Source organism: Argentina silus (assembly GCF_951799395.1).
Source record: "Argentina silus genome assembly, chromosome: 3".
In the NCBI taxonomy this organism is placed as follows: Eukaryota; Metazoa; Chordata; class Actinopteri; order Argentiniformes; family Argentinidae; genus Argentina; species Argentina silus.
In genome coordinates, this window is record NC_139657.1 from 6919071 (window position 1) to 6945107 (window position 26037).

At 42.0% G+C, this 26037-nt stretch overlaps 1 protein-coding gene across 1 annotated transcript in view; it reads left to right on the forward strand.

Annotated features, from left to right (window-relative positions):
- Positions 1–11679: 11679 nt before the first annotated feature.
- The window catches only part of LOC310801683 (leucine-rich repeat and fibronectin type III domain-containing protein 1-like protein), a gene marked incomplete at its 3' end in the record, with an annotated part of 99549 nt that continues 85191 nt past the window's right edge, over positions 11680–26037 (forward strand). Inside the window, exon 1 of the mRNA XM_083665761.1 lies at positions 11680–11710. The remainder of the gene's footprint in view (positions 11711–26037) is intronic.

Consider the following 26037-nt stretch of genomic DNA (forward strand, 5'->3'; position numbering starts at 1 on the left):
TGTGCATGTAAACATGCGCTAACTTGATTGCCCACCTGGATGCATCTTCTCTCAATGTTATTTTTCTCTCTTGTAGTGGGACAGATCATGGCTGTTTTATAGAGATGCCTTATGAAGTTAAGACATAAACCCTATATTGCGATCGTTCACGAAATGTTGATCTGAAAGTCGCCGACTTGTAACCCGAACGTTGCTCGTTCGAATCACGCTGGAGACACTACTGTTTTATGTCTTCCCCTGACATCTTACCCTAAACTTAACCAAAGTTACACAATCATAATTCCAAATGCAAGTCGTAATTCACATAACTCTTACACATTGTGTCTTAAGTTTTTGACGTATCTTACTTAATTTTTTACTAAGCATAATTAAAGCAATTAGGAACAGTAATGAATGTTCATAGAGGATATCAAGTAAAGTGATCCAACATTGCATCATTCATAATAACAATTATATATGAATAATCATAATAAAGTTGTTATAATGAATGAATAATTCACTTAAATTGTTTATCCATGCTTCACTTCAATTCACTTCAATTGTTTATCCATGCTTGTCTATACTAGTAATGACAGAGATGGCATTCACTTTTAACAATACATAACATTTATGGCATTTAGCAGACGCCTTTATCCAAAGCGACTTACAACAAATACACGTGTTTAAGTAAGTGAATCATCTATCCATCAGTCATCATAAGATAAAGTAATCAATGCTTAGACAAGGGGCTATTGGCAGTCACAATGCTAGAAGATTTATTACAGTATTACAGTTTATAACAGTGTAACATTCTTTCTCTTTTTGTTGTACAACTAGAATCATGTTGTGTATAGAGCTGAATATCTTCCCCACAGCTTTTGACCTCTCAATTGGTGAATAACTTTAATAACAGCATTTGAAAAGAACCATTCATCAACCACAGGTCACAGAGAAATGTCAAAACTATCCAAATGGTTTATATTGTAATAAATAAATGTGAACGGTATTGCTCAGGGAAATATGCCCCCAACTTCTATTATTCTGATAAAATATCCTTACTGTTAAATTTTTTCTCCAAGGTGAAAATGCACCGTTAACATACTCTTAGGAGGAGAATGGCTTAAATGATCTTTGTGATGGAAAGCAAAGTAACGGAATGAGTTCTTTCTTGGAGGACATTTAAGTTTTAAGGCAGCTGTGGACAGCAAGAAACAAATAGAAACATCCTACCACCAACACTCTACAGTGCCACTTTACATTTCTCTCCAGAGAAATACTATAAGGGCAAATGCAGAGTAAAAAAGGCAAATTAGTTCTCTCATTGCTTCTATTTTGTTGAGTGGACAATTCTTCCCACTGTACAGTGGTAATTTTATGCAAGTCCCAAAGGCTTGTCTGAGAAACTACGTAATTAACCCATCTGGGGGATCCATTGTTGATTAATCAAAGGGATGGATTTCCTAATGATTCCTGTACATGAACAACTCAAAATGAGTTTGTTTTGTTGTTAACAATAAAGCCGGACCCCCGTTTGTATGATTATAGGAGAGACACTTTGATATACAAAGTAGATGTGCAAAAGGATTTTAATGTTGTTATTGAGTAAATAATCATGCTCCTCTGCTAATGAGGTCTACATTTCAAAGCCAGTTTGTTACAAAATTGTTGAAAATCGACTTTTTTTCCTCTCCCAATTCTTTCTCTGCTATAATTGATATTGCAATAAGGCCGCATACATTGATCTCTCAGTTTAGTTACTTCTCTCTCATTTTCTCTGCTCTGTGTTCATCTTCATGTTGTCTTCCTAATAACCATTTTACCACCATTCCTGCCACTTAATAATGAAGATTCTGGCTAAGTTGAGCAGGAGTGACACCCTCACTTCTGGCCTATGTCCAACCACTAGCTCAATCAATACCCTAGGCAGATGGGCAAAGAATAATACTGTAGTTCTCCCATCTGAGTGGGCAGCCATTGGTGAACACATCATCATTAATCACTCCCACTGCTCACATATTTAAATGAGAATGAATCATTTTGGAAAAAAACTTTTAATCAATTCATCCAGGCTCTCATTTATCAAAAAGAGAGTGCTCGCCAGAACATCCTACACGGTTTCCCATATGTTCTCTCGTCTTAGGTGTATTCAAAGTGTGTCACTGCCACCTAAATTATTACATTGAGCATACCGTAGAGGCAGGAAGAGACAAGGAGTCCATTGTAGTTGTAAGTGATTCCACAGTTTAGAGTCTGTACCCAGCAGAGGAAGTCCATTGTACAGCTCTAAGGAATATTTCCCGCCCTCCTCTACAGTGATGTTATTTTCATTAGTAATGAAGCACTAACTGATGCAACGTGCTGCAACGCTTGTTACTCTGAAGCCACTGGACTTGAATCGGTAGGTAATGCATCCGCAGTCATAAACGATCTTCCAAATTAAATCGGCGTTAAAAGCAGCTGTGATTTTTCATTATCATGCTGTCATCAACATCTGATTCAGTATTGAAATGCACATCCTGGTGTTTGTGTTCGACCCTCTCCATGACCTGACCTCGTTATTATCTCTGTTAATAGAAAAGGGTTTGATATGTCCAATTGAGCTGCCACAGGCTTTTTCAATTAAATTCAAGAACTTTATTTTTCTCATGAGGGAATTTCTTGTGTAGAGAAGTGTGAAGTGTCAGCACCAATCCTCACCACCTATCCAAACAACATTGTCATGCATAATCATTAATATCATCATACAGTCACACCATTTCAGGTGTTTCCCAACAACCCCCCAAAAAGGTGGCAGCTAGTTGTAAGAGTTTATCATATTTCTTGGCATTGCAAAACACTTTCTTTCAAAGGTTGTACTGTGTTCAAAGTATACATATGTAAAGGTATTTCATTACAAGAGCACACTATTTTACTGAATTATCTCAGCATTCAGACTGGCAATGACCTTCATAAGGCTTGGGGACTACGATGCTCAGAAAGTGCAAGGAGTGAAAGGGAGCCAGTTAAAGATGTGATACACTCCACCAGTTAGACAGTCATGCAGGCAAAGGAGAAAATTCAAAGAGATGAGTGTGATGGCTGGCGTAGAAACCAGTGTTGCATGGTTATATCAGGGGGATGTCTAGTAGTATCCCCCCTGAGACAAGCTTCCTTGAGGTCCAACAACATCAGTCATAGACCAGGCCTCCCCCAGATAAATAATGCATCTCTCTTTTCACTGAACAACATTCCAGTCTTGCTTTAATTAAAACCCCTCTGTGGAGCAACACTGTGGTCTAAGGTGAAACATATTGTGCCTCCGTAATGACATTATCTTATAAAACACAGCTTTTTGCCTTCAAACCAACATTTATTCCAAGGAACGTTTGGAAGAGGAAACTAAGATAAATGCTGCGAGTATTGATGCATAGTGCATGGTGATTTTAAGTACTAATGAACAGGAGTGTGTGTGTACGTGCTTCTTTGTTTATCTGTGTGTGTGTGTGTGTGCGTGCGTGCCTGTGTGTGTATGTGTGTGTGTGTGTGTGTTTGTGTGTGTGTGTGTGTGTGTGTGCGCGTGCGTGCCTGTGTGTGTGTGTGTGTGTGTGCCTGTGTGTGTGTGTGTGTCTGTGCGTGTGTGTGTGTGTGTGTGTGTGCGCGTGCGTGCCTGTGTGTGTGTGTGTGTGTGTGTGTGTGTGTGTGTGTGTGTGTGTGTGTGCGCGTGCGTGTGTGTGTGTGTGTGTGTGCGCGCGTGCGTGCCTGTGTGTGTGTGTGTGTGTGTGTGTGTGTCTGTGCGTGTGTGTGTGTGCGTGTGCGTGTGTGTGTCTGTGCGTGTGTGTGTGGGCCTGTCAGACACCAGGGCCTGAGGGAAAGTGTAAAAGCATTACCTATCCTCAGTTAAAACCTGTTAGAACCTCAGATTACCAGAGGGGCATAGATCAGTTTTTGATCCAACCTCGACCTTCAGTCCTGGCTCCAAGTCTCCTTCTCCACTCTAAACCCCTACTCCCTCTCTTCATGCCACTAGCTCAGGCCTAACAGCAAGAGCACATTCAATCCTCCAGGATCTTCCCGGGTCAGAGGAGCTGCCCACTGCCATCGGAGCAGCTAAGCCTCTCACCGTCCTCTGGGGCAACTCTAAAGCATGGGCCTTTATACTGATTCAGCCAGAGCCACTGGCCCACATGCCACAGAAACCGGATTATCAGATTGGGAACATAAAATGTGATTGTCGTGCAGTTTTGCTCCTGAAGTATGAGGGTCTACTCACACCCTGAGCTCAGGCTCTTACGACTCTCAAATAGAAAAGCAATACAGTAGATAGAGCTGCCTTTGGGACTCAGCTCAGCAGCTTGGAATACTGAATATTGCAGGGGTTTGTACTCGTAATGTACAGTACGGTATTAAATCCTCATCAATACAGGTTGACAAAGAACATTATATCTAATTCACCTTCAAAGTTGGAGCTCTTGCTTCTCTCTCTCTGAAGTTTGTTCAATAAAGTCCAGTGGGATGAAAATGCACCTGCAACTATTGTGCTGAGGCACCACAAAAGAAGAGTTATGAGAGTATGGTTAACTTTACGTGCAAGTAATTCAAGAGTGTAAAAAGCCTTGACCACAATGTTCAATGATTGGTTTGTAATATTATCAATAAGGATAGTGGATTGCTTGCTTCCACTTACTGTAGGTGTATGCCTAATATCACTCTAGTGACAGTAAGGGTAAAGGTCAAATATCTCAGGGAACAAAACACAATTATTGGACTGTACACTCTTAGAACTAACAGTTCTATATGGAACCCAAAAAGGTTCCATGCTTTGATACATACAGCATAAGGCACCTCTAAAAGTGCTATATAGAGGCTCTTATGAGAGAACCATATAGGGTTCTCTAATTAAGCAATAATAATGCATCAGAGGCCGTGTTTTATCGTGAATAAAATCACAGCTAAGGGGTGTTGTTGGGCACCCCATCAGCTGTGATAAAGTATGGACTCTAATGCCTTATTGCTTTTATTACAAGGGTTACAAAACAAAACGTAGAATTGTGACAAGAAAATAATGCCTTATGTATCACTTACTGTTATCCACTGTTAATCACTGTTATCACACTTATCAAGGTCGCGTGATGAACACATATTTGTAATTCGAGTGTTGCGCAGGGATGGTATGTATGCAAACAGGTAAACTGGGCCATAGCTGTTACTTTATTAGGGACTGTCGGCTAATCCTAATGCTTGTTCTGATCAAACCATTGTATAAAACGATGTATCAAACCATTGTATAAAACCATGTATCAAACCATTGTATAAAACCATGGATGAAACCATTGTATAAAACCATATATGAAACCATTGTATAAAACCATGTATGAAACCATTGTATAAAACCATGTATCAAACCATTGTATAAAACCATGTATGAAACCATTGTATAAAACCATGTATCAAACCATGTATGGTGCCATTTATTAATACTGGTGTAGAACCTTAAATATTCTAGATATTTTGGCGCCAATTTTTATTTATTATTAGTCTCATTAATCTCATAACTCTCCCTCATCAAGTATCCTGCATAGTTGGCATAGATTAGACCACAGTGAGGTCATGAGGATGGTACAGCAGGAAACACCAGGATGTAACCCCACTGATGGCACCAAGACCTTGGCACAGTACGCGGTGCTGGATTAATTACTTCCTCCTCCCCCCGCCTTGGCTGTTCTCTGTCCCCCTCATTTGGAGGAACCACAAGTTGGCTGGGCCCATTAATTCCAAGTTCTTCTCCCCCATCTGTCAGGCTGCATAAGTCACTTGGCACAAATATTCAGTAGTGAAGCGACAGACGCATTCAGCTGAGAAGGGACAAGCCTCTTACTAACCTCCATTTAACCTCAGAAGAACCTCTTAACTCTACCTTGTCACCACAAAGTGGCCTCTGGCCGCCCTCCCCCTCACAATTTGTGCATTTCCCTTTCCCCCCATCTTGCCTGCTGAGTGTATGCCCCTTTAAAGACAGACTCAATTTCACGTGGGAAAATCCCACCCAGATACAGTATGTGGGCATTTTCATTTTGCAGGGTTGAATTAGAAACAGAAAGTGTCTGCACAGGCACAGTCAAAGATCGCAAGTCAGCTTGTTTCGAAAAAATGTTTGTGGCTGGGTGGAAATGTTGGGAGAGTTGACACATTTTCTCGTGTCAGCAGTTTAAGCTCCCTCATGCCTCTGCCCCGCTCCCAGCCTCACCCACTCCCCCTCGTGTCAGTTTTCACTTAGAAATGTAACACTGGCCGACAAGTCACGTGCAGTTTCCCAGGCGAATCTGCTCCATTAATTTGCTCTGATACAGACCCCTTACACCCTGGCAGTCAGAAAAGGGAAAGAGAGATTAGTGAACTGGATCTGCGTCTGCATAATTACCCATCATCTTCACTGCAATATTTTCTTTATTGCCCTGCTCCCTGGCACTGCTCTGAAGTATAGTTTTGTAAAACCATGTGTGCTCTATGCCCAGGAGAGATAAGAAAAAGTTAAATTACATTGTAGTTCATTATTCATGATAGTTATTCATTATATTTGCACACACTCTTAGTGGTTCTTAGGGGTTCCTTATGGCAACATTGAGGTGTAAAAAGTAATTTATATAACCATTTCATCAAGGTGGTGTTTTTAGGAATCTGTTTCACAAACAAACGATATTTGGAACCTTCTCGTCAAAGAGGTGCTATTTGGAATCTTATTCCACACACTCCCCTGTTTAAAGTTGAAGCTGAAGATGAGCACCCTCCTGTTGCTAAGGAATTGTGGGTAATTGTGAATTTCCATTATTTGTGTTGCATTAGGTCACTTACCGATGTACCTGTGATGTTGGTTCTTGCTAGATTCTAACAGTACAGTAATCTGTGCAGTCAGTACTAACTGTATTACATCTGTAGTCATGTTCATGCATGTGTTTTGGTGGTGTGGTTGGCCTGGCAACCCTACTGACCCTACTGTTCTACTACTATATACTGTTCACACTGCACTTTTTTGCACTTCTGGTTAGACGCTAACTGCATTTCGTTGTCTCTGTACTTGTACTCTGCACAATGACAATAAAGTTGAATCTAATCTAATCTAATCTAATCTAATCTAATCTGAAATTGGTGTGAAGTGTGTGCTAGTGTGTGTGAAGTATTAATGCGAAGCTCCACTTCTTACAGCTTAGATTAGTGTGCAAGGCCATTCATTTTTGAGGTATCTTGAAGTTTTTAACTTTGAAATATGTTGTAGTCTGCTAATGTGAAATTGCCTGGACTTGAGTTCAAAATAAAATATCTACAATATAGAACCATTTAAGGTTCCTTAGATTTTAAAATAGAACCATCCTCCCTCTCCTCTGTTCTCATTCTTCTGGACATGTCTGCTACGTTTAACACAGTAAACCACCAGATACTTCTCTCCACCCTCTCAGAGCTGGGCATCTCAGGCTCTGCACTCTCCTGGTTTGTATCCTACCTGGCTGATCATTCATACCAGGTAACATGGAGAGGGTCACTGTCCACATCACGCACCCTCCCCCAGGGCTCTGTCCTTGGACCCTTATTGTTCTCTCTGTATACCAAATCTCTTGGCTCTGTAATTTCCTCACACAGTTTCTCTTACCACTGCTATACTGACAACACTCAACTCATTTGTATCTCTTTCCCCCCCTCTGACACACAGGTGGCGACATGTGTCTCTACGTGTCTCGCAGACATCTCTGCCTGGATGTCTGCTCACCATCTCAAGCTCAATTTTGACAAGACCGAGTACCTTTTCCTTCTTGGGAAAGCCTGCCCCTCTCCATCACGGTGAAGAACTCCACTGTGTCTGCCTCCCAGACAGCAAAGAATCTTGTGGTGATCCTGGACAACCAACTGTCCTGTGCGGTTACAACATTCAAAGGATACGCCCATTCCTCACGAAAGAAGCAGCACATCTCCCGCCTAGACTACTGCAGCTCACTTCTGGCCGGGCTTCCTGCCTCCGCTATCAGGCCTCTGCAGCTCATCCAAAACGCTGCAGCCCGTCTGGTGTTCAATCTCCACAAATTCTCCCATGTCACCCCCCTCATCTGCACCCTTCACTGTCTCTCAGCAGTATCTCACATCAGATTCAAGACCCTGGTGCTCACCTACAGAGTGGTAAAGGGAACAGCCCCTCCCTATCTGTAAACAATGGTCAGTTCCTAAACCCTGGCCCGATCACACCATCCTCCCACCTCTGCTGGCCACTACTATCTCTATGGGGATGTAGTGGTTGCTCTGCTTGCTCAAGGCTCTTCTCTGTCTTGGTGCCCCGCTGGTGGAATGAGCTTCCCACTACTGTCATGACGGCAGAGTCACTACCTATCTTCCGCGTACACTAAAGATCCATCTCTTTAGAGTACATCTTCCTCTTCAGACCTCTGTACCCTCTAAGGCACCTCCTTTCATAAGAACCATTGAAAATGGTTCCACATATAACCTTTAGGGGTGCTGTATATGTATCAAAGTATAGAACCTTTTTGGTTCCATATATAACTCTTAGTTCAAAGAGTGTAGGTGAGGTAATAGCCTATTCTGCCACATAAATCATGAAAATGTTAATCAGAATACAGCAGTAAGGACACTCAACACAAGTGTGGGATAGGTCGATATGAATGAAAAATAATTGCGTATGTCACTAGGACTATATATGTAGTTAGTATATTTAAGATTCCAATTACAACAGATGTAACATATGATTCTGGAACAAAGGCTACTTGGGATGGCCTTCTGATCACCAGAATCAAGAATTAAATTAACATGTCATCAATTTGGCATGTGAATTAGTCATTCAATGCACGTTTTAAAACAGAGCTTAATTCAACACACGTAGCTTACTGTGCTAATTCAAATTCACGAGTGCATATTGCTTCCTCCACCCCTCCCTCCTCCACACACACAGGCACAGCTCAGTTTCCCATGAAATCTAATCCATGCACTCTTAGAAGAGTTCTATATGGAACCAAAAAAGGTTCTATGCTTTGATACATACTGTATAAGGCACCCCTAAATGTCCTGTATAGAACCATTGTAAATGGTTCTTATGAAAGAACCATAGGGGGTTCCAAATATGGTTCTAAATAGAACCATGTATAGTGCTATTTATGAATCATGTAATAGAACCTGTTTTATGCCTAAAGAACCTTAGATGGTTCTATTTGATAGTCTAAAAAAAACTTAAATGGTTCTAATTTGTATATATTTTATTTTGAACAAGTAGAATAGTTAGCCTAGTTTAAGCTACTTGAAGTCTGTAGTACCTTGACTTTAGAGTCGTTGGCATGGTGGGTCCATAATGAAGGGGCTAACCCTAACCTTAACCCTACTATGGTTGGTGTACCCCCTGTGTCATTAATCTTATCATAATGAATTGAAAAAGAACCATGAGGAGACACCCCATCCCTTTTCTCTCCAGTGAAAAGAGCAAGGAATGAGATGACTCGCACAAGCAATCAATGTGTTTGCTCAGAAGCAGGCTTGAATATGGAGTTAATTTGAGGAAAAAAAGATGGGATCCTAGACAATTGTGCGCAGCGCTTGCTGTGTGTTATTGGTCTAGCTTCGCCAAGACTCTGAAAAATGTTCAACTCTGAAAAGATTTCAAAGTTAAAACTTCAAGAGATCTCAAATACAGATGGCCTTGTGTGGTACTCCTGGTTGTAACAAGTATAGGGCTTCCCCGGGAGACATGCACACACTTCATGTCAATGGGTGCCGGACCAACCACCCCCAACAAAGCACATGCATGAACAAGATCACATATCTAATACAGTCAGAATCAAACAAGAACCAACATCACAGGTACATCGGTTAGTGGGATAATGCAACACAAATAATGGACATTAACAATTACCCACAATTCCCTAGCAACAGGAAGGAGCAATTTAGCAAGTTTGCTGGGTAATTGTGGGCAATTGTGAATTGAATTTCTTTATGTTGGAATATCTCACAAACCAATATACCCATGATGTTGGTTCTTGTTTGATTCTAACTGTATTACAACTGTGGTCATGTTCATGTGACATCCCAACTTCAAACAGGGGCATAGGCGGGTGGGTTGTCAGAAAGTTATTATTATTTACTATTTATTATTCAAGTATCCTGGAGTAAAACATGGTTCAAGTTCAACTGTGAGTAAGGGTGAGTGGAGAAGTATTACGGCATGGGCTAGGATGACACAATTGTCACGTCTATGCTAATATCATGGCTAGAGACCGGTTAGCTAGCTAACTAACATTTATAGCATAACAATGTCATGAAAGACAAACTTTCAAAACTTACAAAAGCTTTATTGGGTGAATTTTTTTCGATAATGCTTTGATTATCATCCATCAAAAACGATGCGCACGCAACTATGTTGCAGTGACAGTGTTTGTCAACAGCCCACCCTATTCTATTGAGAGGAATGAGATATGCGAGAAGGTTCCAAATAGCACCTTTTGATGAGAATGTTGCAAATGTTAGCTTGTTGGTGAAACAGGTTCCAAAAAGCACCAACTTGATAACACGGTTCTAGAAATTACTTTGTTGCGCCTCAATGGTGCCATAAAGAACCAATAATCGTTTTCTAAGAGTGTGGCACTGCCATCGAGGCATAATGCAACCCCTCCATATGCTACGAGATGTTTAAAAGTAAAATCATGGTTCTCAAACTACTTGGTCAGCAGGAACCGCGGAGAGAGCTTTCGTCGGAGGGGATGAGGAGGTAGGACGTCGGACTGGGCGTGCCACTGAAGGTCCCGAGCGTCGAGATTGCGCCTCACTCCACCCGTGCACCCAGGGGTGATCCATGGAAGCCACACAGGCGATATTGTCTCATAAATCATTGACGGTTGTTTATTGTTTGCCGCCTAATAACATAATCTAGACATAGTATGAGGCTACAGCACTAATTCCATGCTGTAAAGGACATTCCTTTACTTGATAGTATTTTACTTCTGGATTTATGGATTAACAAGGAATTTGTTCAATTCTAAGAGGTTGAAGGAGGAATCCAGTTCTTGGATTTGTGAGCACCGCTTGGCACGTCTGCACCTTGTATTTGGACAAAGTTCAAGGTTATTGCATCATTTTGTGTTGTAAAGTATGACTGATTGTCTCTGGATATACATCTATTCTCCTCAATCAACCGGAATGTTTTTCTTACATTAATTGTCTGCCTTCTTGTGATTACCTGGATATTTTTGAGAGCGGACAGACATTTTCAAAAGGACGTTTACCAGTATCATTGAATAAATGTGTTCAGGTTGTTAGTCAAGGACACCGTGTCTCTGCAACTGAGAGAGCGAGAGAGAGCAAGAGAAAGAGAGAGAGAGAGAGAGAGACGCTGCTGGCCTGTATCATACAGATGAAAAAACTAGAGTGACTAAGACCCTATTACAGGAGTAGCGCCTTCAGTATTTCAACAATCTATTTTTTGTTATTCCTATGTCTGTGAGCTTGAGTGTTTGCTAGTCCTGTGGCCGGTGGCAGTACCGGTACCTGAAGCTTGTCTTGTCTCCTACCGGGGTGCGTGTCTGTGTACGCTCATCCATTTCTCAGCGCTGCCCACTCGGTGCAGAGCACCCTCCGCCGCCTCAGTTTCACCCTCGGTGCTAGCGGATCCCTCGGTCTGAGGACAGAAGCGCAAAGTTGGACGCTGATCGCTGCTTTAACCGAGCGAGTCTTTCGAGTTTGAGGACCCGTGCAAAGGCTGAAAACTAACAAGGTAGGCCTACCGTAATTGATAACGTATTAATAACGTTTAACATGTTGGGAAATGAGAGCGGTTTCTGCCACTTGGGATAATTTCGTTAGAGGCACGGTAATGCTCAACGTTGCCCTGCATTTAGTTCGTTGAATGACATGCAGTAGGCTATACAGTAAAGCTGATAATACAATGCCTATATGCCAACATATATTGTAGATGCGAAATAGCCTATTCGTTCATGTTTTTCATAACCTATAGACCGATACCTTACTTTCTCTACTCAACAACCCCAAAAAAGCTTTGTGCGACGTATTTTATGCAATCTGTTTCAAAGACAGTCCAAAGTGAAACTGAGGTTTGAACAATTTTAAGTGGTGTCATTTACAAAATGTTGTGATTGGTTGCCTGCAGTCCTGACCGCATTGGAATGCTTGTGCTCTGTTGGAATGAGGACCCATTTTGTGGATATTCAACTTGCAGCTGCCTTATAATAATGTTTAAGATGACTAGAAACACAACCCTATGCATTATTGATAAGGGGCGGAATGATAGTTACGGCGATCGTGCTTGCTAATGTACACTGAAATCAGCACTAGGATGGTTTTCGCTTGGTGAGACATTTCAGGACAATGGATAGCGCCCTAAACGATATAATTCAAACTTCACGGCTTTGAGATCCGGAGGGTTCTTACATGATTAATTTGACTGAAATCGTGATCCTAGGAATGAATTGCTAGGTCAATAGCCTTCAGTTTTCATGTTTTAACTATTTAATTATGTATTTATTATTTTATTTTGCTACACAATGATGTATTTGCGTTACTCGGTTGGGTTCACCGATAACGGTCAAATATAGATCATTGCAAGGTGTTCCACTTTCCATCACTCGCACTTATACTCGCCTACACTCTCACTCTCAGAGAGACAGCCTCACACACAGACACAAAACCACTCAACTCCACCTACGTACTCACATTTAGTGCACTTCTACCTACTATGAAATTAAAACAGACACAAGTCACAATCTCCCGCATTTGATTTGGACGTCGTTCAATTTGAAGGTCATATCTGACGCTTATCTGATAGCCTTTTGAAATATGACGTGTCTAACGTGAACCAATTAGCATTGTGGTCTGCATTGTGACAGCCATTCCTCTAGTCTAGCCAGCACCTGTGGTAGTCTGTTGCCAAATAGGGGCGGGTTGGCATGCAGAGAAAGACTAGAGATTATGTAGAATATGAGAGGCTCTCAATATCAGACTGAACATCTCTCTTACGATATGAATAAATTATGTCAATGTATTCTATTTCTGCTTGTGTGATCTTTGATTTATTTTGGACCACTGCCTTCTGCTGGTTTCAAACCCAGGTAGTTTTATTCACCAGTCAGTTGCTGAAGGCCAGTTTGCTGCCTGGTGTTACTTTAAAATATTGTCTTCTCAGAGCCTGTGTGTGTCTGGGTGTGTGTGGGTGTCTGTGTATATCTGTGTCTGTGCCTGTGTGTCCTTCCTCCCCACCTACAGCCCATGGGTGAGATTAGGTGTACATGGCTGTCACAGACAGAAATGCATTAGTGCCCGGCCCACACCAGGCTGTCTGGTGTGGCGTGCCTACCCAGAGTGGGCACTCTGTCAATGGGTGAGAATTAGAATGGAAGATCCCATTATGTTGAAATAGGCAACCTGAAGCCTCTTCTCCCTCCTTAGTCAAGACAGCACGGGCCCCATCTCAGCTTGTCCTATGCTTCATGCCAAAGGCTCTCTCTGTGGTACGTACAGTACAAGCTTAATAGTGCTGTTGTGTCACAGTAGCTGTATAGTCAGAGAGAGAGACAGAGGGAAGTGACAGGGCCCTATGGTCTGACCTCTCTTTGAGGCACAACAGGTTGTAGTGGATTAGCTTTACGCTACTTAAGAGGCTGCATTGACACATACAACTAGGTGGTAAGGAAACACCACGCCCCATGATACAGTACCTCCCAGAACGAACTTCACATAGTCACACACTGGCATTGAGTCAGGGCCTTGTTGGGGTGGGGGGGGTAAGATGATGAGGGGGGTTGATAGTGGTTTCATGATATGATTGAGGGTTATTGTTGTAAATTGCCCAGACAGGGCTGCAGAGTGCATCTGGGTTGGTGTAAGGTGAAGCCATTGTGGATTTAGCCCCTTTGCAGTTTCATCATAGCCTGTCAAACACAATACACAGGCAGCAATAGCTCGCGGGGGTGGGGGGGGTGGGGGGGGGGCGTTCTACTTCAACAGAACTCGTAGCCCTCCTCCCTTCAAAGATCAAGTCAGGCACATGTTTTTAAGTAACTGGCCGTAAAATAAATAAACATAAATATAGCCTGAAATAACTCATTCACGGCTCCTCCTTGCTTTTAGGATGTGTAAATATTGCCCTCTGGTTCAACTCCCTTTAAGAGTAACCTCCCACTGAGGCGCTATAAGAGGTTTAAAATGGGGAATTACGACAGAATGGAATACTGTTGCTGCTGATATACTGTCATTGGAGCATAAGGAATGATAGGAGAAAACATGTCTGACTCTTTGAATGAGAGTATGGATAAATGGCATCCAATTATCTCGATCACCGTTGTGTGAACAGTGGGATGGTTGCTGTCAGCTTTAAGATAAAAATAGAGGCTGTGTGAACCAAAAAAAAGTCTTGACTCAACGTGGCCACAGCCCTGCCATACTGTAATTGGCAAGGGTGTGTTTTCTCAACCTAACGCCTCATTGTTTTCGGTTGGAGTAAATCTTCGTTTGTGAATGTTACAGAGAGAACCGAACATACCCACACCAATGATCAAGGCAACGTGCGTAGATGTGGGCATAACTCATGCAGAAACTGTGGAATTTAACATCAGCGGCAGGCATGGAATGAATGCATAATAAATTCGACTGCACACATGCATGAGGTAATGCACAATTTGATGCATCAAAAAGTATACATGCATAAGTGCTAGGCCATTACAGTAAATGGTAATGATGTGTTGGAGGTTAATTTGCTGGAAATACCAATAAAGACAGGAATAGAGAGGGAGAGACTGTTTGCTTGGGTGAGGACCAGTTTTCCCATAATGGGATGTTTGTACAGTAAATTGATGCCTGCTTCCTGGGTAATAGGGGTCAAAGTGGTTCTCTTGTATTGCATAGGTGGAAAATATTAGACATTTAGGCTTGCTTTTGGGATTTTTGAGATTATGAATGATTTTAAATTGAGTAGGTAAACGTATTAACATAGGTATTACAGTATGTTATTTGTTTCAATAATGGATCGTTTACAGATCAACATGAATTTGATTATGGGATCCCTTCTTAAATTGAAAAATATTGCGCAATGTTGATGCCCATTACAGATACCGTGGCCAATGTTCTCAGTGCAATCTTCACAATGCAATCTTCCCCCTTTTATTTTCACTGAGGTGTCTCTGCCCATAGCCACCACAGCTTTGGTCCTAATCTCTTTCTGATGACTGTTTGATCCACGTGCAGTGAGGCCTTGCTGGCCCTTCTCAGTGGGCTGGGGCTTGGCAAGGGCTCAATACTGCAGGGCCAGCGGGCTGTTCTGGGCTACTCACTGACCCTCCTCAATCTCCTCCACCCCTGACCCTGCTCTCACCCCTGCCCAGCATCGCTGCCAAGCCCTGCCACCTCTTTCTCCTTCATTCTCATCGTCATCCTCCTCTTCTCTCTCTCTCTCTCACACACACACACACACGCACGCACGCACGCACGCACACACACACACACACACACACACACACACACACACACACACAATTCCTATTTTGTCCTTCCATGGTCGTTACTGGAGCAGTTGGAGCTTCTCCATATAGAACACCAACACTCATCTGTGCATCAGTATGCACACACATGCATATGTCTTTGCATACCTTAGGTTATGTGTCGCATTAATCAGTGACTGGAGGTAACAAGCTTTGCTTTATTGGTTTTGAGCTAGGCCATGGTTGACATCATTAGATATCACACACATCGCAATGTTATTGCATCCCGTTATAAGGTCTGTGCGTTGTTATTCTGAGCTGGCACCCATGGATACTGTACATATTGTGTTGCTACTGTCTTGGATGATTGCAGTGGCGGTCACCCCGGCCTCCTTGACAAAAGGAAAACCTCCATGGCGAGAAATCAAAACAACATCTTTTTGGCGTTGTATAGCAAGAGAGAAGATTGTAGCAGTGAGGGTAAAAGACACCAGGCCCGGATGAGAGGTCATGATTACCTTCTCCTCCGCCTCGTAAATCAGCGGCAGGCGGCGGGTGCACCCTCTGGATCATATTTCCATGGCGGCTATATAGAGGTGTCAGAAGACTTTCAGAGAGGAGAGATGTGGGGGTGGGGGCGGAAGGGGGGTGGGGGGGTGGCCAGGGACAATACTCTCCTGGGCCGTCCATTTTTATTGATAACAGCCTCGTTTTCCATTCCAAATGATTGATAAGAAGCACCATAATGCCCTGCTTAGGCAGATTATGTGTCAGGACATGCATAGACATACAGTTTCAACCGGTTGCATTTCCCGATTTGGTTTCACATCATGATAGGTCGAAGAAGAAGTTGGAACATTGATCGATACAAGATCAATACAACATTCTCCACTCGTCTTGTAAAGATCTATAATGCGTTAGATGATCTTTTACCCATGTGTCTTTTACAGAGATTAATGGAATTGACCAAATCACAGGCTCTCGTTCTCCTCCCCACTTCTCTGGGCCATTTGTATGGCGCAGTTACTCCTCAGCTATCTTTCCCTCTCCCTTGCCTCCCACACGCCATGTCAGGTCAACTGTATGGTACACTAATGGCTGTCTAGGCCAAGGCAGGGGCGTTGTAGGGTGTCATCCTAAGTCGGCCCCCGTGGGCGGATGATGGGGCCATGATAGGCCTCTACGATTGATGCTTTCATTGTCCACCACCGTCATCCATCACCACGCCTTCAGGAAATACGGATTGAAGGCGATGGCGATGGAGGGTTAGTCCCCCCTGTCAGCGACAAATGGGCTAGCCCCGGTAATGAAGAAGGGACAAGCCCATTTTCCTCTCCTCCCATGTCTGCGTATTAAGGGAGCTATGATGGGTGATCCGACCCTCCTGAACCTCACCCCAATGGGAGACGCATGGCCATGATCTCAAAGTGCAATCAGACCCAAGCCCTTAACACACAGTACTTTACAGCTGGGGGAACAGACCTGGGTTCAGATAGTATTTGAATTTAACACTTTGAGTGTTTGCTTGAGTTGCTTGTTGGATGGGGTTTGCAATTTTGGGACTATTCCATTGACTCCATTGTGCCAGGCAAACTCAATCTATTCAAAAAAAAAAAAAAGTAGGATTTCAGATTCTATTTGCTGAGGAAGCACAAATACAGATGAAATGGAGATTTGTAAGGCTGCAGTATTTGCTTGGGCTTTGGTTGAGACCTATCAACAAAGAAAGAAGCGGGCCTAGCCTGAGACACTAGTAAAGTTGGAATTGGGCAACTGTGTCACTGCATCCCTTGTGGGGCTGTAGGAAAGCCTCAATATCCTGCAGTTACATGTACGTATGTTAATGCTGTTTACCATGCTGCACAGAGGTGATTCAGATGAGTTTGAACATGCCAAATACGATTGCACACCAACCCATTTTTCTCCACCAGCTTCTAATCACATTTTAATTTCATGTTAGTTTTCCAATTACACCATTCTCAGTTGCTTTTGCTATATACATTGCCATATTCCTCCTGGGTGTGTACCAAAGGGGTTGAAAAGCAGGTTTCCATCTCATCTCAGTGACAAGGGAATGTAATGGCATCGCCATTGCTCATTCTTGCCTCAATATCCACAGGCAATGAGACTGAAATGGCTGAGAAGTAGAGGAGACAGGCCAACAGAGGATTTTCGGAGCCTCTATCTCTCAGATCTCCGAAACCATTAATTTCGATAAAACTTCACCCTCGTCAGCACTTTGATACGACCCACAGCCTTTCAAGAGCTAATCACTAATTTGTGTCTCCACTTTTCGACCAGCGACACAGACAGATATTGCCCCATTCCTCAGATTCCCAGATAATTTCACATCCAATACAAAAGGATAAAGAGTATATTGGATAAGACGAGAGGAGGTGATGGGGGTTTGAAACCGTTGCCAAATCTCTGGGTTTTGTGGCATTCGAGCTTCAGTGGCACTTTATCCCTTGCAATTCCTTGCACATGAAAATTAAGTTTATTAATCTAGCGAGCAGACTTGCACTACAGCCTTTTGATATATTATGTTATGTGCCAAATATAAAATAACATAGATTTAATATCTTCCATATCAATGTAATATGCATAATTACCGTGGAGAATTCGAATACCTCTCTGTATGGCGGTCCATTGAAATATACCAAGGGTAATTAAAAGTTTTTCTACATCCCTTGGTTTAATGAAAAAGGGTAGGATTTCAATAGAGAGAAGCAGACTGACACTCATACACACAAAATTTGAGAATGCACACAATCACCCGTACACACACACACACACACACACACACACACACACACACACACACACAAACCGCGCATTTTACTTTTTGTTTTTCTATTAGGGGCCAAATACTGTAGTAATGTGTCACAGAAAACACAAAATAATCAGTGAATGTGAACCCTGAACCCTTAGTCTTTGGAGTGTGTGAGCCGCATCCCTCTTGTAATTCTTAACTTGATGTATTCCCCATGAAAGGGATCCTCATGAATTTTTCATACAGGGCTCTGCAATGCATTCTGGGGTGAGTGCAGGGCAAGGAGGGAGCAACTGTGGCTCAGCAAACTTGTTTCCAGCGTTAATTGCTCCAATTGATCAACTGATCGATACTTGATAGCAAATTACTCTCAACCCTTGCACTCTCGTTTCCCACCCCTGTCTCCCCATCTATTGTGTGCTCACCCTCAAACTCCCGCACACACGCACGCACGCACCAGACCTGGATTCAAATAGTACAGTACTTGAAATCATTTGAAACCACCATCTGCCACTCCAGGCAGGCTGCAGGAAACACTCATAGTAATTGACAATTGTCAAATACTATTTCTACCCAGGTCTGACACACACACACACACACACACACACACACACACACACAGTACATATAATCTCTGCTCTAGAGCTATAGTGGTTGCAGTCGGTTAGTAAAGCAGTATTTATATGTACTGTATGTGTGTGTGTGTGTGTGTGTGTGTGTGTGTGTGTGTGTGTGTGTGTGTGTGTGTGTGTGTGTGTGTGTGTGTGTGCACAGACAGAATCTCAGTAGATCTGATTGCACGGGGCCATCATAGGGGCATAATGCTGTATCATTAATTATGGACAAGCCACATTGACAGATATGATCTGGGGCCCTGTTTAGGAAGAGGCAAGGTCAAGAAAAATCATTTTTGTTGTTGTACCCCAAGACCACAAACATTGATTTCCGCATGTCTGAACTGAAGATATTTCTGCTGTATCATTGGGCCTGCCTTTTTTCACTCAGGAGCAAAAGCAGGGCCCATTGAAAGAAGGCCTTTTTCAATTACTGCACAGGAAATATTATTGAAAACGTACCGCTATTCATTTAAAAATGTTACTCATTTTTAAGCTGAATGTAACCTCGACCCCAGGCTCGAATTGATAGTGCCTAGAGCCTGGTAACAGTGTGGAACAGAGAGTTTTCAAAACAGTTTTCAAAGGAGTAAACAATTCAACATTCGATTGAACCTTTTTTACAAATTGCCTAACTCAGCCAAAATGCTCCCTCCTTTGGTCAAGGCTTTCACTCCATATATCCTCTACCTACTTCACCCACCTCTCCATAGAAAATCAATTTTCATGTTCCCTTAAGTGTAAAACAATCAGAGTCTTCATTGTCACAGCTGCATTTTAGCTTAGGCCTTTGTACTGCAGTACTGCACACAGTGGCCATTTGGAATTAAACCCCTTGATTGTATCTTTTCATCACTACCCAGATCCACCTCCTTTCCCATCTACCTTTCCACGACGCCACAATCTTCTCACTGCAATCCTTCACTTCTTGAAAGCCTCCACTTCTGTTTCCTTTCAAGAGGCAAATAACACATTCAATCAGATCATTGAGAGACTCAATAATATTGCTGGCTGACAGGCAACGGTTTTCTCTCTCTTTTTTTTTCTCTTTTCTTTTTTTTTTCTTCTTTCATCCTGCCTTGTTTGGTGTCATTGTTCCACGTGTCAGAGCTGTCAACACTCCTGTCCCTCATCGCACGTCCCCAACGCTCATCAACAGGGCCGCCCTTGGCAACGCAAAAATGTGTGAATGTGAGGCGACTCGTGCACGACCAACGAGAGTCAATGAACGCACACATTTTAGATTCATGTGAGTTAAAAAGATGATTGGGGGAGGGAGGGGGGGAGGGGTGGAAAAAGAGAATGGGGACAAATGGGTATCGATTCACCCCACTGGAGATGGGAGGAGAAGGGAACAGCCTCTGGATAATGTGTACTGTGGCGCACACACCGTGTGGAAGAATGCACATATTATGCCGAGACAAAAGGTGTGCTGTGCCATGATGTATGGTTTATACTGTATGTCATGAAGGACAGGAACTAGGTTAACCTACATTGGGGTGATTCCTTTTTAGAGCTCACCTTGGATTCAATTGCAGTCGCCTGCAAGGTTGAACTAACAGGCTTCTGGCTCCTCTCAAAGTCACATGACTTTGGGTCTCAAACTACTATCCAGTACTTGCTGATTAGTTGCATCAGTTGCAGAGGCCACCCGGAAGGCAGAGTAGTTATTCTGTGGCATCCTGTTCCTTTTTGGATTGGATGCAGCATCACTTAAAGGTGCAGTCCAGTCAACTCCAATTGCTCTGATTTCAACAAACTGCTATTTGATATTATTTGTTGTCAAAATCGTCACAATGCATAACAAAATTGCTTTATCCATGTCTACATTAATCCGGAAAACAGAGCATGCCTACTGGCTGGGCATGGTAATATAATTAATGTATTCACTGAATATTCAGCATGAACACATGATAGTTCCATGTCAACATTCCATTATGTTCATGCCTTCCAGTAACTAATCTAAACTGATCCTCGATGCTAATTAATGATGAGTTGATAACATCACAATTTCACTTCTTTACGTGGCTTCTTTTCAAAGCTGCTTGTTTACTTGTTCTAACCTGAGTGGGTATTTTGAATGTATCTGTCAGGTAGTTTACAAGTAGCTAGTGCATGAAAGTTGTGTTGATCTACCTGGAGAAAATCCTATCTTTTTTTGTGGCAGCCATGGGAGGGATTAGACAACTGAGATCAACGCATTATTGGCAGGTGTTAATGTGACAATGTGACAAAAGCTCGCACTCAGCTAAGAATTCACGATTCAGACTCAGGAGAGATCCTTCAGATAAAGCTCAGACAGACACAGCAATAATATTGATTCACACTTTGGTGATGCTAATTTAATTTGCATTGGAGTTTTCACCAGACTGCCCCTTTAACTCCCAGGTAATTCCCACCACTGCTCTTGTTATAAGGCGTGCATTGGACTCTCAGACTGCTTGCAGTGAAACAGGCCCTTTTATTCCAATCAGATATGGCAGTGGCTTTGGCTGATAAGACCGTGGTTGTTACTCCAGATAGATTTTCTGCCCTGTGAAGTGGATTTTATCCGAGCTCGGGGACACTTCCCTACTCATTTGTGGTGACAAATGCACAGTCACTCTCTGAAGGGGTATGTGCCACCTAACAGTTCCTCAGAAGACCTCGGTCGAGGAGACAATTTTGCATTTCGCTGCTTTCAATCATTCATGAATTGATGGGAAAGCAACACAGTATCAATCTGGCACACACACACCACTGTGGTGCTATAGGCGTGATTTCCCCCCATCTGCCCTGGCTGGCTTCTCCACAATTGATATAGCATCCCTTTCAGTGCCCTTTTCCGTTAATGCATTTCTTATGTCGCTTCCATGCTGGTGGAGACAGTGAAGAAGTTTTAGTTTGGTAGGTGTTGAGAGAGGTGCTGTGCTACACACACCTGCACGCACACACACACACACACACACACACACACACACACACACACACACACAATGCAAACATCCAGTGCCTTCGGAAAGTATTCAGACCCCTTCACTTTTTCCACATTTTGTTGTGTTACAGACTCAATTTAAAATAGATTAAATGAAAAGAATTTGCCATCAATCCAAACACAATACCCCAGAATGACAAAGTGAAAACACGTTTGTTGAAATTTCAGTAAATATATTATTGTAATGACAACCTGATCCACACAGTGTGTAATTGATTGCTATGCAAATCAGAGACCCTATAAAAACAAAGATATTAATTCTAAAATAACTATTATCCTTGCATTAAGATGGACTCAATTCAACTTACTGAGTGATTTGTTTATGACATTTGTGCATTTTAGCTCATTTTAAGAGTGTCATAGCAAAGGGTCTGAATACTTATGTACATGAGGTATTTCTGTATTTCAATTTTAATAAATTTACAGAAATTTCTAAAAAACTGTTTTCACTTTGTCATTCTGGGGTATTGTGTGTGGATTGGTGGCAAATTATTTTAATTAAATACAAAAAAAAGTGGAAAAAGTGTACGGGTCTGAATACTTTCCGAAGGCACTGTATAGTATGTGTGTGTTTAAGAGGTTCATACTGCCAACCCAACAGTGCTCTACTTCAATGTGGCTGCTGTGGCAGACACGAGTTGTGAAGACGTGTGAAGTGGTGCTGAAAGCCACCACAAGTTGGTGACAAGAGCTGTGAAGGATGTTTGAAAAGATCCATCCTTCTGTTACTGACAGTGCTGACATTATTGGTGTTCTATATGCGCAGGCAGCAACCAAGATGCGACAGCACGGAGAAGCAGGGGAAATGTTTTAGTGTAAATTGACATGAATAAGCGCAAGTTGGCTTTGATAATATAACCTGTGAATTACAAAATAAATTCAGGAATTTTCATTTGAGACAAATGGAGGGAAGGAATTTGTGTTTAAGTGGGATTGAGTCTAGGTAGAAAAGTAGGCTACAGTAGGCTATATAGGAGAGCCCACAGTTGAGAGACACTTTACCCATAATTATCTGTATAAAACATGATGTATTGTCACAACAATCAACATCAACAATGTCCTATTCAACTCACTTCCTCAAATAAACCTGAAATGCTTGGGCTCAATGGGATTCCTTTCAAGTAGGCCTAATGTTAAAATAAAGCAAGGTTGATACTGAATTAAAGAGGCTATGCGCTACTACAACTTGGGCTACAAATCTGCCTCGCACAAACTGCGCTCTCATCATGACTCCCATCTCACCCAAATCTGATGGCTCATTTGAAATAATGCTATTAAATAGAGCAAAATTACTACATCCACGCAAATCAAATAATCACTCATGTAAATCATCAAAGCCTTATAGCACGGGTAATGTGGGTTAACTGGATAGGTGCCAGACTCTGCGGAATGGAGGGCCAATAGCTACTTCGGTTTACAAAAATAAACATTGATTGATGCTTGCCAAAAATACTGTCCCTGGGCTCCTAATGAATGAAATAAACACCACAACATGGACCTCAAGAGGCAACAACCCCTAGATAGTGAGATACGGGACAGGTAGGGGACAGGAGGGGAAATGCCTTGTAGGGCTTCTTTCTGAAACAAAACTTTTCTCTAGAGACATTTTCCCCATACTGTAGCATTGAGCACTTGGCATGATTTGATAAGTAAAGGCTACCTTGCACAAACTACACGCCTCATTCTCCTGTTTATCATGACTCCAAATAGGCTCCCAACTAACTGAAATCTGAGGGCTGATTTTAAACAATGCAACATGTATTAAAGAAGCACTTGCGTACAATATAGGCCTATTCTGCAAACATGAGCTTATACCGGCAACTTTAGATTTGATCCACCATGCATAATTGACTTACGGTGCCAGACTGTGGGATGGGGAATAGATAGCTGTTCTTTCATTCAGGATGATACAGTCTACTTTTACATAAGTGTTGGTTGCTTTCAAGTAATACTGTCCTTGGGCTGCTTCCAGATTATAGGTGATAAATCCACATGCTAGAGCCTATTGCTGATTGGAGAGATGGGATGGATGGGACAGGAGGGAAAATGTAAGCTATTCTTAGAATGACATGATACTTTGGAGGGTTGTTCATTAACACTGCCACTATCTGATTTCCCACTTTGTGACAATGTCATGGCCTTCTGTATAAAATATAAGGTAGCTTGACAACATTTTTGCACTACTAACCATGACAACAGTCACAATGACAGGGTCAGTTCAATATATTTGATATAGTCTAGCTAGCACTTAGCTCCACAAATGAAATAACACATTGATAGATATATTTTTGTCAGGACTGTCAGGGCGGCACACACACACACACACACACACACACACACACACCAGAACAGTAGTCAATTCCAACAGCAGGATAGTGATCAATTAAGCTTTACGTGCACAGGGAAAAGGTTGGTTGTGACCTACAGAGTTGGGCTTATTAATGTAAGTAAGTACCATAGCATTGCATTTTGGCTTTTTCACAAATCTTAGACATTTCCCAAAGATAAGCAATATCCACCACTTTCTGCAGTGTTGTGCTACACTGTGATTGCATTATCTGTCTGTAAACATAAGCATATACGCATAAACATTAATGAACCTTTCGCTGTTGTGGACCAGCTACCCAGAATGCAACACATGCAAGTTAGTGTTTGGACATTCCTCCTGATGTCTCTGAGATCCTCGAGGCCTTAGTTCCATGATAATGAGTTCCACCTGAATGAGCATCAGCACTTTTGTTTGTTTACTACTTGTTAAACAAGAAAGAAAACCGTGGGGCAGCTTTTTAAAAATGGTGCAGTGTAGAAAACATTGTCATTGTATGTCATTTTCTTTATACATAGAAAAACCTTGATCACAACACTATCTGTAGATAGGAACCAAACTTATCTGTAGGTATGGGTGTGCATTACTGTGGGTTGTCATTAGTATGTACTTGTCATATACAGTATGTCATATAACTTTATATATATTATGTATGTATATTTGATGTAGTTTAAAGTTATTTATTTTTCAAAGAGCTGTGCAAAATCTCAAAATCAAAAAGGCTGGTTTGCTTTTAAAAAAGCTCTCAAGTATTTCAATTCCCATGCCAGGCAGTGAAAAGCATCCCTTTCATAAACTACGGTGTCTAATAGATTTTCACTGACTTCTGTTGGGGAAAAGCTATCACACATGCTTGGTTCAGGAGTTGTCACAGTCATGCATAAAAAATAGACACTTCAAACTCAAGCTAGTCTGAGTAATTTATTCAGTGGAGTCATTTTCGGGTGCATCTTTCCGGGCGCATCTTTTCTCAAATGATTTTATGTCACAAAGCACCATCTCAAAAGATGTTCACCGCAGACAAATGTTTGCAGATATGGGGTGTCCAGGAAAACTAAAAATATGATAGCAACATTAGCCACTTGTCCACCGTCGCACTTTATCCGAGCTAGACGGTCCATGGCAGAGAAAAACAATGTTGAGAGACAAAATAAACCATTACTTTCTGTAACACCACCGAAGCAGACTGGTTACTGCATTCCAAGACTTGCCAATTATTAATTTAGTAATTAGTAATTAGTAATTTAGTAATTAATTAGTAATTTCTGGTTGAACATTTTTCTGACGCTAGCCCACACTGGCTCACTTGAACATGGTATACTGAATGTCTGGATTCATGTCCTCAACATAACAATGTCAACTGTGTGAAACAAAACAAAAAACATTTGAAATTATACTTGCTTATGCTGCGTGAGAGATTTAGTTTTTTAGAGTTATCTTGGAAACCCCCATTGCCATTTAATGAATATCAGCCTTAGTTTCGTGGCTGGGTTAATATATTGACAATATTCAGTGGATGACAGGGGAAATTACTGTTCTGGCCTTGCTGGTGGCCTCCCATGTATTGGATGGATGAGGGTTGGGAGATTACAGGTGAAAATGCTTACTGTTAAGATAAGAAGGTCCTGACTGTTCTCAAAGATGGATTATGGCATCAGCCCTGTAGCAAAGACTGCCATGCCCTGTGACAGATCTGAATGCTATGTTTATCGATCAATCCATGCTGTGCCTTCAATGGATACACTAACATATTTCAAATCCTACTGTATGTGCTTGTCCTATTCATTAATCCCCTCTTGCTCTGAAATATAAATGACCTCCCTCTGTAAAATATTTGACAGTTGTTCCTAAGGCTAATCTTGTTTATCTGTAAAAAGATATGAGGCAACAACAACCGATCCAGAGTGACAGGATTAAGAGAAGCA